The sequence below is a fragment of the Gekko japonicus genome, unplaced genomic scaffold (assembly GCF_001447785.1).
Source record: "Gekko japonicus isolate JY-2015 unplaced genomic scaffold, Gekko_japonicus_V1.1 scaffold1929, whole genome shotgun sequence".
Lineage (NCBI taxonomy): Eukaryota > Metazoa > Chordata > Lepidosauria > Squamata > Gekkonidae > Gekko > Gekko japonicus.
The window spans coordinates 122,300-134,767 of record NW_015174325.1 but is presented as its reverse complement, the minus strand read 5'-3'; the positions used below and the strand labels follow the sequence as shown (position 1 = coordinate 134,767).

The following is a 12,468-nucleotide window of genomic DNA, read 5'->3' as shown; positions in this document are numbered from 1 at the left end:
TAAAATAATTTCTAATGGAATTGAACCAACATACCAGATGAGCCATGTAACTAGGTATCTGAATTGTTTAGACACATTGATTTGCTTCTTCATGACATGAAAGTAAACAGTCTACAAATAGAGGAATGAGACAGCTCCACACTTTTCAATATATGTTAGTTAAAATGCAAAACTACCCAGTGTGGGACATATGCAGTATGGCTTCTTTTTAAATAAATAAATATGTGTGCATATGTTGGGGAGCATGCAAGGTAATGCTTTGCCAGGAGTTTGTGTTATTTATTGTGTAACTCTCTGAAAGCAGAACTGGTACAAATTAATCGGGGTACTCCTGTGAAGCTATCCAATTGCAGGGAAAAAATAGAGCTGAAATAAATTGGGGGAATCTTAAGCATGTTTCCATAACCTGAATAAATTTTCAAATTTTCATGATAATATTCAAAATGCATTAACTTTCCCAGTTATTCAGAGTGAATTCAACTAGTTCATAACATTGCCATAAATACACTAATTTAAATATTTAATTCTAAGTGCTAAATTTCAAAAGCAAATTTGAAATGAATTGAACTGTAGAAATATAATTGATATCACAAAAGGCAACATTTTTGAAAATGTTAGGGGAGATTCAAATTTTGAAATTCTGTTGAATTTCAAAAATTATGTGATAATTCAGACAAATTTTGCCATTGCTCTGTTACCACCCATAACCTCCTGTAATTGCAATGAATTGTAACTATAGCTATAAGCATTTCATAATATTATTCTCTTTACTTCCTCCTCTGCACTCTTATTTATTTTAACATCAAAGGAAAAAGTCAGGTGAAATCAGGGGTTGAAATTACTATTATAAGCACAGACTTTTCTTCCTATGTAAGGCTACTGAGAGGTTGAGAGGCTTTTGTATTAGTGTTTTCCCAGCGCTGTAATACACTATTTGTATAATTGCAGACTCTTTTTGGTGCCCAGAACACTAGTACTCTTCTTTAGTGTTTTACTGACTCTTTAAACTTTTCTTTTTATTATTGTTTTCCAAGCACAAGAAACAGTTACAGGTTTCATAAATTGAAAGGAAATCATTAGTAGTTAATTATTACAGGCAGTCCAAACCCATTCTTTTGGCAAATCACAATCATCTGAACATTGAGATTTCTTTTACTATGGTCTTGGAAAGATTATTACTCTATCTACTTTCTTCTTGAGGTTTTTCTCCCTCCTTAGCTTTAAACACTGTCATTTCACATATCTTTTCATGTTTAAAATATTGTGAACCATTAAACTTAAACTAGTATGTTCAAATATCCATTCAGCTTACATCTAGTTTGTATATATAAACTACAAGCAAAGTAAATTAAGTTACACTTTACCTTGTTTCTTGAAAAAGTCCTGAAGAAGAACTTCCCTCCTTGGGGTTCGTGTTCAGCAAACGAGTCTTTGCCGTCTCCCACGGTTCTTCCTGCCGTAGAAGTGCTGTGGACTCTCCCATTAGGAGGGTTGGGGGAGGGAATCCCTGGAAACCTAGCATCACCACCATTCCTGAAGCTCGTTATATATCTTTAAGTTTGTTGAAATAATTAAAGTTATGATAATTTCTCCCATCTTATTTCAAAGTCCTTTGTTGTGTGTCTTTTGTTTCTTCCTGCTTTGGTTTTCATTCCTGTTGAGCCTCTTCTATTTCTTTAATGACCTCTTCTCCAGTCTTTGTGTCATATGCTGTTAGTATTTTTCCGTGAAAAGTTACTGACAAGTGCCCAAGTGGGTGCCACCTATATCCAGTGGACATTCGGCTGGCAGAAAGACTCCCAAATCAGCTTGTACTGCTGAAATTGACATGCGGGAGTCTTTCCGCTGGCCGAAATTGGTTCTGCCCGATTAACCCGAATCTGAATTGGGCTGAATTATTATTATTATTATTTGCATACCCCTACTCAGTTTAGTCAGTTACACATAGACCAAAACATCTTATGTCACTCTAGTTATATTACTATATATGATAAAAAGACATGTTAACCATGTTCTTACTTGACATCTTTAAGGATAGAAAAAGAAACGCTATGTAAATAAAAGTATTACCAATTTCCGTTCTAACTTCATGTTAAACTCTTGTATAAGATCCAGTTCAGTTTCAGCTAAAGTTCATTTGAATCAGTTACACCTAAACCAGAGTTTCCTATATTACTCTACAAGAAAACATAATGTAAATTCATAATCTTTACTATTGTGTTGTTAAATCAATTTCAGCTATAACTCATTTTAGTCAGCTACACATAGACCAAAACATCTTATGTCACTCTAGTTATATTACTATATATGATAAAAAGACATGTTAACCATGTTCTTACTTGACATCTTTAAGGATAGAAAAAGAAATGCTATGTAAATAAAAGTATTACCAATTTCCGTTCTAACTTCATGTTAAACTCTTGTATAAGATCCAGTTCAGTTTCAGCTAAAGTTCATTTGAATCAGTTACACCTAAACCAGAGTTCCCTATATTACTCTACAAGGAAACAGAATATAAATTCATAATCTTTACTATTGTGGTGTTAAATCAATTTCAGCTACAACCCATTTTAGTCAGTTACACATGGACCAAATCATCTTATGTCACTCATAATATTTGATTCTTTTTTCTTTTTCTGTGCTCTTTTTTATTACAGTAATAATTCTGTGCCTTTTCTCTTTGTATGTGGAAAAATTTACCCTTGCTTCTTCCCCTCTGTATTCACTTCTTAGAGTAGTTAAGGATTCCTGTCTTGTGTAACTTCTTGATTTCTCTTTAGGTAAAAAGATCATCCCATACCATAGATCCTCTTGTATCTTCTCCTTTACCCTTTCAAAAATTAAAGAGTTTGTCATATTTTCCATAGGTCTGTTAATTTGTCCTGTGCAGCTTCTTATATTCTCCTTGGCTGGAAAGGAAATTCCATAGGCTGAATCATTTTGCTTAAAGTTCTGCTCTTTGGCTAGGATCTGTTGTCTTTGTGGGTCTTCTTTCTCAATTACAGTTTCCGACTACATAGTCTGCTTCTTATTATAAAGTCTCTCAAAAGTTCCTGTAATCGCTTGTTGAACTGAATCCTCCAGAATCTTTTGGAATTGTTCCTAGGAAAACTATGTCTCTTGTACATTGTCAGTATCATCTAAAGTGTCTGATTGTGCTGATTGTTCATTTCAGTGCAATAACAAGAGTCTCCGTTCAATCTAACAAAGCTCAGCTTCTCTGCAAGCACTTATCAGTACACTCTTCCAAAACAGAGTACACTTCTATTCTGTTCTCAGCAGTAAAGCATGACGTCGCAAAGGGTTGTCACAAGGTTTCACTCTGAGTGCGGTCACACATGCCAGATAATACGTGGGGTGTGCAAGGCTATTTGCGCTGTAGTGATTTGACCCGCCACTGCATGATCAGATGCAGCAGTGGGTGAATCGGGTTTTTCCCTTCACCGTGAGTTTCCGGTGTGCTTCAAGGAGGGATCACTGATGCAATGGGAGCATGCCGGAGCAATCACATGGGAAAGTCCATCTGCAGCCCATCACAAACCCATTTGATACTGCAGTTTCCCCGGTGTTTTTTAACTCTGCTTCTTTAGCGGAGTGAAATGGGTTGGTGACAGGTGCAGGATGCTTGCCAGATGTTCCTGTGTGATCACGGCCTTAAAATCCACCCGGCATTTGTGTCTATCGTGTGGCTAATTCTGCGTGTGATCGGGACCCCTGTATATCTTTCTTCCTTGCTTTTTAAAAAAAACTTTAAGAAGAAAATTTATAGTTCTCTTGTAGAGGCTGAGATTGCTCTTTGCCCCAGTAAGTGTTTGTCTTAACATTTTTTTAATGACTCTTATCTCCTCACGGCCGCATCACACAGAAAAGAGGGGGGGAATTCCACCTCTCCTTTCTGTATCATTTTGGAGATTTAAAGGGCTTTATTCAGAGAAATCATCATACTCTTCAATGTTGCTGGCACTATTACAGGTACTCACAGGTGCGCATCTTCATCAGTGTTTGGATGAGGGTCTTACTTGGGGGCATTCACATCTGGTGCAAGTTATGGCTGCCAAACCCGCTCTTCTTCTTTCCATGCTTCTGGGATGATCCAGGGCTTCCACCCGCTCGTTGCCTCAAGCGAGGGGCCCGACTCAAGTCCCTTGCTCCAGACCTCCCTCCAGGAGGTCCAGTAGGGTTCATGATCCCCTAAAACCCCCCTAAAAAGAACGAAGAATCAGTCTTAGCTAGGAGCAGTTCCTGGTGTTGACTGTCTTGATGTGCCGAAGCCCTGCTCTTCTAAGAATTAACTCTTCATAGTCCTTTAGTTGTGGGTACAGCACTTCTAAGCTTCTTTAACAGTGCAGCCTGTCACAGAGACCTATGTTGAGAATATAGATGAGTGGGGAGGCTGGTTGGTGTTGAAAACAGTCCCAGAATGTATGAAAAAAACTTTCAAAAACTGGTGGTGAACTAGAGAATAAAAGCAGGTGAAGAACTAAAGATGCAAAATGCAATTACAAAAAACTCATTTCCCTAAATGTTTGTCATAGGCTGCAGCCACACTGGAGGCTTGACGCAATCTGACTGTGTCTCTATTTGTGGTGGTTTAAATAGTTGTGGGAAGTTTTGATCAGACATCCCACTCTGAACTGGCTTCACTGCATACCCAACCTATGTTCCATCATTGAGAATGTTATGGCATTTTTTTTGTCTTTCACCCATGTGCATAAGTGTGAATCTGAAGCTCTGGCTCCTTTTTGACAGCTCCACAATCTCTTTGCCAAGTACTCCAGCCCCTCTCAGCCTCCTTCCCTTCACCTCTCTTCCATGGAATACATGGGGGGGAAGTGCAGATTTACATGAGAGTAGTCCCATTGACTTCTGTGCATTTACCCTTGTGTCAGTCATGGGATGCTCTCAGACTCTGATGCAGAAATAGGAGAGGGGGTGGGACTCCCCTGGGGACTCCCGATCCAGAATGACTACTTGTCCAAGGTGATTTACAATGCTAGGGGTCATTATGTGCTTATGTGAACATCGCTAGCTGATCAAAACAAAAGAAGTGGAAATAGAAGGGAAGGTTCAGACTTCCCAAATGGCTTGACTTCAACAAGAGGGCAGACAGCTGGAAACACATAGTGGAAGCGCTGGCATCCCTAAATACCAGACTTTCCCCAGTGCCTGATCACTCCACTTCCAAAGCAAGGCAAAGTGGAGTGCCGACAACTGGGACACAGAAGGCAGATGCTGTTGTCTAATCATGTTCTTTAAATCCTCAAAGGTAATGCAAGTGTATTGACGCAAACTGCTTTTGTGACTGCAGCCATGCTGAGCTTTTGTGTTTTTCTTTGATAAACTTACAAGTGTCTTAGAACTGTAAACTTTGCAGAAGCTTTTAAAGGATGTAGGTAAAGTCTCTCTTACTTTAGAATTATTTAGTTGTCATTTCTGAAACTCATGTTTTCTTCTAGGTGATAGAAGGTGACATAAGTGCAATGGGCCCTGGCATCATTAAGTTTGAAAAGGTTGATGTTCCACAAGGTGTTCTGAGATTCTACATCTGCACTCCACCTCATCATGGGCTAATACTCTATGGAATTTATGGCAGCAATTTTAATCACTACAAGCAATTAAGCCCCACAGTGCTTCTTCAAGACTTACAGGTTTGCCGCTTTACCATGGATAAACTCCAACAAGGTCTGTTTTGGGGACAATATGGAAAATATAACTATAAATGCACTAAGGTTTGTATCTGAGCGTGTATGTGAAACATGTTGAGAGATGCAGTGCTGTTTTCCGCCCACAGGGACAAATAGCAGCCACAAATGAGGACCTTGTCATCAAAGGATGGCCCACACAATCTCAGGGTCATGGTAGATACCAGGCTGGCATATCAGAATGGTGTCCCCAAGTACAATGCTTTACTTTTCCTCATAGTAGTGAGGGGCTGTTATTCACCTATATTAACAAAGTAAAGGAGATGCACTTGGATACAGCACTGATGTATGAGCTAACTTGCTCCTGCCCTTGGCAATCTTAGTGTCTTAGACAGAAGACAAGTATTAGTCTCTCTTGACAGTCTTCCCAGTTGAAGCCTGTTTATTTTGTCTCATAGAATTCTATGGGAACCATTGATAACTCAGCCAACCCCAGCAGTCAAGAAGTGATCACTGCACAGGGTTCCTTTGGGTGTGGGTTATTTATTTATTTTGTCTGTTGCTTCAGTTCAGAACTTGACTTATTAGGCTTCCGTCAGTAATTTGCTGCATTGTCCTATGAAACTTTAACTCTTCTCTTAGTGTTAGTGAAACATCCTGGCTTTGCATAATAGGAACATTGGAAAACTATTGGAAATCTATAGTGAACATTGGAAATCTATAGTGTACAACTGAGCTGCCAGAGAAGGAGAGGCTGACAAACTGGAATGTGGGGTGGTGGTACAGGCAGTGAGCAGGATGCACTGGCACTGCAGGTGTGGTTTTAGCATACACTTGGGATCATTGTTATTGAGAATGCAGACATTTCTATCACCAGTGACCACTGAATTAAAAGTAGTAATAAATTCAAACTAGCATATTGCTCTGATGGATTTCCCCACCCTAACACTGGATCCCCTGAGGTAGTCTGGTGGTAATCCCAATGGAATAAACTGCAATAGTTTTGAGCATTCCCAAAGACAACAGCACTTAATATCAAAGTAGGTGGAGGAATTAGTGTAGGATTTAGTGACTACATTGGTTTCCTGATTGCAACAAATGAAGGTTTAAAATGTAGGCCCTTCATTCATTTATTTATTTATTGTAGTTTCTTTTCTTTTTTAACTGCAGGGATTGCTATAATACTTTTCTCATCAGGCAAACCAGAGAAAAATTAAATTAACAATAGACACAGCTATATAACAGCTGTGAAAGAAAAAGCTGATGCGAAGGTGCAAAATGCTAAGTTGCTTAGGATAGCAAAGCACCTTGAGTTGGCCTGCTCTTCAAGAGCTCATGGTGTCAATACACTGCTATTTGACTTCGGTTAACTAGACTGGGTAAGAAACATGAACATGTATTTCTCAGATCTTTTGCAAACATGAGCTGGAAGAGGAATGAAACAAAACCATAGTTCTAAATGTTTTAGAATACTTTTTTTTTAGCTTTTCAGGTAGCATCTACAAGAAACTAGATTTATATTATATGAACTGCGGATGTCCTCTACTGGAAACCACAGTTCACTGCAGCAGTTTGCTTTCACAAAATGTCTTTCTATCATTTTTTTCTCTTTCTGCAATATTTTACGAAAGAGCCAGAGAGAAAGGTCACTTATAGCACAAGAGTGACATTGTCACAAATTTTACATTAGCAGGGATTATGCTTTGATTTCCTCACCAATCACTTATGTCACTTGTTGCATTTGACTCTGCAAAAATTGCAAAAAACTCTGCAAAAAAAGATAATATAGAGATAATTTCTAACTCCATTGCTTATTTTCTAGGGGTTGAATACAAAGCTCTGTCCTGAAAGCCAAATAGAAAAGCATGTGTAAGCAAGTGAGGGAGTGGAGAGCCAGTAGTTTAACCAGGTCACGGTCCATCCAAAGGCATGTCTTCTGCTAACACAACTGCCCACATAGTTTGCTATGGTATACAAATAGCAGTTGTGCCTCGAGTGGGGACTGGGCCAGGGTGGGGAAGAGAAGGATGACAGATACACATGTGGGAAAGAATTGTCAAAACTTTATTGATCACTGGTTCCTTCAGGTCTTGAGGCAGCATAGGATGGGGACAGTGGGTGAAGGCAGGGGACAGTGGGTGAAGTTGACAGCCCACCTGCTGTCAGCGCCTTCCCCACCTGCCTGTTAAGGTAACCAAGGACAGAGGGCTGGTATTAGGGTTGGAAGTGGTGGAAACGGCTATTCTAAGCCATCACCATCCTCCCGGGGGCATGGCCAATGTATCAGCCCCAAGGTTTTTATGATGATTTTAATTGTATTTTATGCATTGTGTAAGCCGCCCTGAGCCTGCTTTGGTAGAAAGGGTGGGATATAAATTGAATTAAATAAATAAATAAATAAGGTTGGCTGTCCTGCACCCTCCCCTGAGCTCCTTTTGGTCATGCAGGGAGCCCATCCTGCACACCCTGCATTGTGTTCCCCAGCCAATACCTAAACATCACAGGAGGTAGGCAGCTTAGCTTGCTTGGTTGCACTGCTCAACCGAAGGAACCTGCAATACACGTACCAATCCAGCTCAGAGATCCCCAAGCCATATGTCGTTGCCCTCTGAGCAGCAGTGTACTCCATCCAGTCTGTAAAGACCATTTTTCTTGTGAAAAAGTCTTTTTATAAATAACTTTTATTTTAATATTTAAGATAGGGATACCGAATAAAAGGAGGGATATCTGGGGAAATATAAAAGAAGAAGAAAAGCATCAAATTTTCAACACATATTAAGGACAAATCACTCATATGAAAATATAAAACATAAAAAACTTAACAAATCGCTCTAACAGTATAAGCAGTATAAGCAGCCTATACACTATTTCCATATTTTTATTTATTTATTTTATTTATATTTACATTTATACCCTGCCCACCCTGTAAACAGAAAATATAGCATATTTTCATTATTTCCTGTCTATAAGGTTGTGACAAAAAATGGGCAAGAAAAAAAGAAATTCTCTTAACTTTGTATATCATTTTAAAGTAATAGTATTAACAGTTTATGATAATGAAGAAAGAACAGAAGATAATATTCCATTCTTTATCTATAATAGGTATACAAAGTGCTCCAGTTGTTCTCAAATTCAATAATCAATCTTTTGTTTATATAATTTGTCGGTTTTGCCATAACAGCATATTCTTCCATTTTATCTTTCCAGTTATCAAGATCAGGACAGACTTTGGTTTTCCACTGAGTTGTGAATAGTACTTGTTCTGTGGTTAGCATATATCTAAACAGTTCATGTATTGATCTGCTTATGTTATCTGGTAGAATTCATAACATAGCCTCAGGTTCCATGGCAAATTTTAGATTCAAGATTTTCTGAATTTCAGCATGTATTTCTTTCCAAAATTTGTTAGTATTTTTACAATAACACCTCATATGATATTTCATATTATATTTCCAGCAAATTCCTTTGTAGTTTTAATCCATTTTCTCAATATCTTTCAGAGTTATATACCAATGGGAAAAAACTTATACCAATTTTCTCTTAGTGCTTGACTCGCAGTAAACTCTATATCTTTGAGCCACATCCCTTGTGGAAAAAAGTCTTGACTGCTCCATCAGCCCAACCCATAAGCTAAAACAAGGCCCCAAATGCCTTGAAGAGATGAACTCCATCCAGCTCCAAAGACCCCTCTCTTAGGGGAAAGGCCCTGGGTGCTCAGTCATCCTCTCTCCATAGTCTGATACAGAACTTAGCCGAGGGTTTAGAGGCTGTGGTAGGGTGGTTAAAGCAGAGTGAGTTGAAACTGAATTCTGGTAAGATGGAGATTCTGTGGTTGGGTTGCCGACTCCTGACTCTTGATGGAGTGCTCCTAACACTGGCATCAACTGTCAGGAGTCTGGGCATGACTCCGGATGCCTCCTTATCAATGGAGGCCCAGGTTGCAAAGGTTGCCAGGTTGGCATTTCTCCAACTGTGGCAAGTCAGGCAACTGGCTCCCTGTCTCACTCTGACCTAGCCACAGTAATCCATGCAACAGTCACCTCCAGTGTAGACTACTGTAACTCACTCTATGCAGGCCTACCATTGAGACTGACCTGGAAGCTTCAACTGATCCAGAATGCAGCTGTGCAGGTCCTTACATGGACCCCTTGGATGGCACATATTCAGCCTGTACTGCACAAGCTGCACTGGCTTCTGGCGGAGCACTGGATCAGGTTCAAGGTGCTGGTTTTGACCTTGAAGGCCCTTAGCAGTCAGGGACCCACATACCTTCAGGACCACCTCTCTCAGTATGCTCCCAGAAGAGCATTATGCTTGGGAAGTAAGAACCTTCTGGTGATTCCCAGCCTGAGAGAGATCTGGCTGTCCTCAACCAGGGCCAGGGCTTTTTCAGCCCTGGCCCCTACCTGGTGGGACTCTTTGCCGGGGAACATTTGTGCCTGGTGGGATTTGTTACCTTTCCACAGGGCATGTAAGGCAGAGATGTTCCACCAGGCATTTGGATGAAGACAGCATGTAGTCTGGCACTCTCATACTCTCCATTCTCCACAAGCCCCACCCCCAGCTTGTGAAATCTGAAAATGTATTGTCATCTTGGAATGTATTGAATTATTGCTGATGTATGCACTATGTATTTTATTAATTAATTAAAAAGAAAGCTGGGCCAAATTAAACAGTCAGCTCTGCCAGGTATTCTAAATACATAACCGGGGGGGGAGGGGGATGGATCCAGTTGGCCTCAGCCAGCTACAAAAGCTTTCCTAAAAAAACAGATTCTAGCCAGCTACAGAAAGCCTCCAAACAGCAAGGGTGTAGACTTTCCAATTTCCCGGGGGGGGGCTGGGGCTGGGCCAGAGGCATTGCTGTGCTAGGAGCAAGGGTGACTCCCGGGGGAGGCTGAGCACTTTCCTGAAAATTTCGGCGGGGGCTGAAGCCCCGCCGCCCCCACGAAGATTACGCCTATGCCAAACAGTACCTTCCAAACTGTCCCCATGCAGAAGGCATGAAATCACACCCTCACAGTTCTCACCACCCATGCTGACTTGAGGGAAAACATATTGATAGAGTCACTCCACAGTGTATGGCGTTTTCATACAATGAAGGGGTTTAAAAATAATCACAAGCATGTTGAACAAGGCTGAAAAGAATTAAGGGCAAATATACTGGGGCCAAGATGAGTGTAACATGTTCCCTGTGGTGTGTGCAACATTCTGTACTAGATGCAACTTCCAAGAGACTTTCAGAGGCATCCCCACATACAGAGTGTGTTGGAGTAACTGATATGTTAGAATATCAAACTTGGATGTCAGAGGCCTTGTCAGAAAAAAGTGGATGTAGCTGAAACTGGTAAAAAGTTTCTCTTCCATTGTTGCTATTCAGAAATTTCATAGCAAGGGAGGCTGCATGAGGACTTTGGTAGAGCTGATAATTCCCCAGACCTTGGATGGCCATTTTCAGAGGCTTCAACCCATTAACATATTTAGGCCATTCTTTCAAGGACTGGCCCACTGCTTAGATTTGATGACAATGAAGAACAGAGGTGGGTGTTATTATATTTTAGCACACTGTAGGCTGATGAACAATATCTGCCTGTATTATTTATTTTATTTTATTCATTTATGTATGTTATTTATAGTCTACTTTCTTACTGGGACTCAAAGCAAATTGCATAGAATAAATCAATACAATCAATAGAGTGGGACATCCAAAAGACAATGCAATAGGAATTTGACCTGCAGAGATCTGGAAAACCAACCAGAGGTGAAGCACAACGTAAGTATTAACATGACACATTAAACAAAAGCAAAAATTACATAGTAATTATTTTTAGCAACAGACACTACAAATTATACACAGTGCTATAGTCCACAATCCCCAGCCCCCTACCCCAAGCCTTTCTCTGAACCACATTGTTACAGTGCAGTCCTATTAGCTGTCCCGAAAACCCTCTTGAATAATTCAGCTTTGCATGGCTTGCAGAAATCCAAGAGGAAGGGAGCCTTCCTGAGCTCACCAGGCAGACCATTACATATGTTGGGGGCCGCAACAGAGAATGCACATGTACAGGTAGTTGTTCATTTGCCTATTTGCAGGGTGACACCCATAGAAGGCCCTGTTCATATGAGCAAAGCTATTGTGATGGACTATAGAGGGAAAGGGGCATAAACTACAGAAGGGTCAGCAGGGCTCAAGGCTCACCCGGATCCTTGGAGTGGGCAATGCCCCCCCCCAGCTGCCAGGTAGCATTATGAAGCTGCTTAGTCTTAAAACGTGCAGTTTCATCCTCCCCACTTGCACAGAGGCTGCCAACTCTGCTTTTCTTTCTCTGGGACTTTGGGACATTTATTTGCCACATAGGAGCATCCCTCCACTGCCTTCCCTTATTTTTTTTATCTTGGGATCTTTGGAAGTTCGGACTAAAGCCCCTATTATCAACCTGTGGATAAACAAAACAGGCAACATACTGGAAGTTAAGGTAATTTGGGTATCCTGGGACTTGCAGCTTTAGCAAAAACGAAATGAAGGGGATGGGAATATTTCTGTCTTAAGCCATGTGGGCAGGGGAGAGAAGAGACTTGTGGCTTAAATGCTGGAAATTAAGGTGCTTTTGGTATCCTGAGACTTGCAGCTTTAGAGAAAAAGAAATGGAAGGCATGGGAATAGCCCTTTCCCCCCACTCTGTGCATCTGTACAGGGTGGGGGGTGGGGATAAAACTGGTTCACCAAATATAGAAAACTAGCCTGATACCCGTGCTTCACTACGGTATTTAAGTTCCGTAAATCCAGTTATAATACCAAAGATGTAAAGTTTGAAATGTGACATTTG

At 40.5% G+C, this 12,468-nt stretch overlaps 1 pseudogene; it reads left to right on the top strand.

Annotated features, from left to right (window-relative positions):
* LOC107121323 overlaps positions 1–12,468 on the top strand; it is a 175,270-nt pseudogene that overhangs the window by 53,395 nt on the left and 109,407 nt on the right.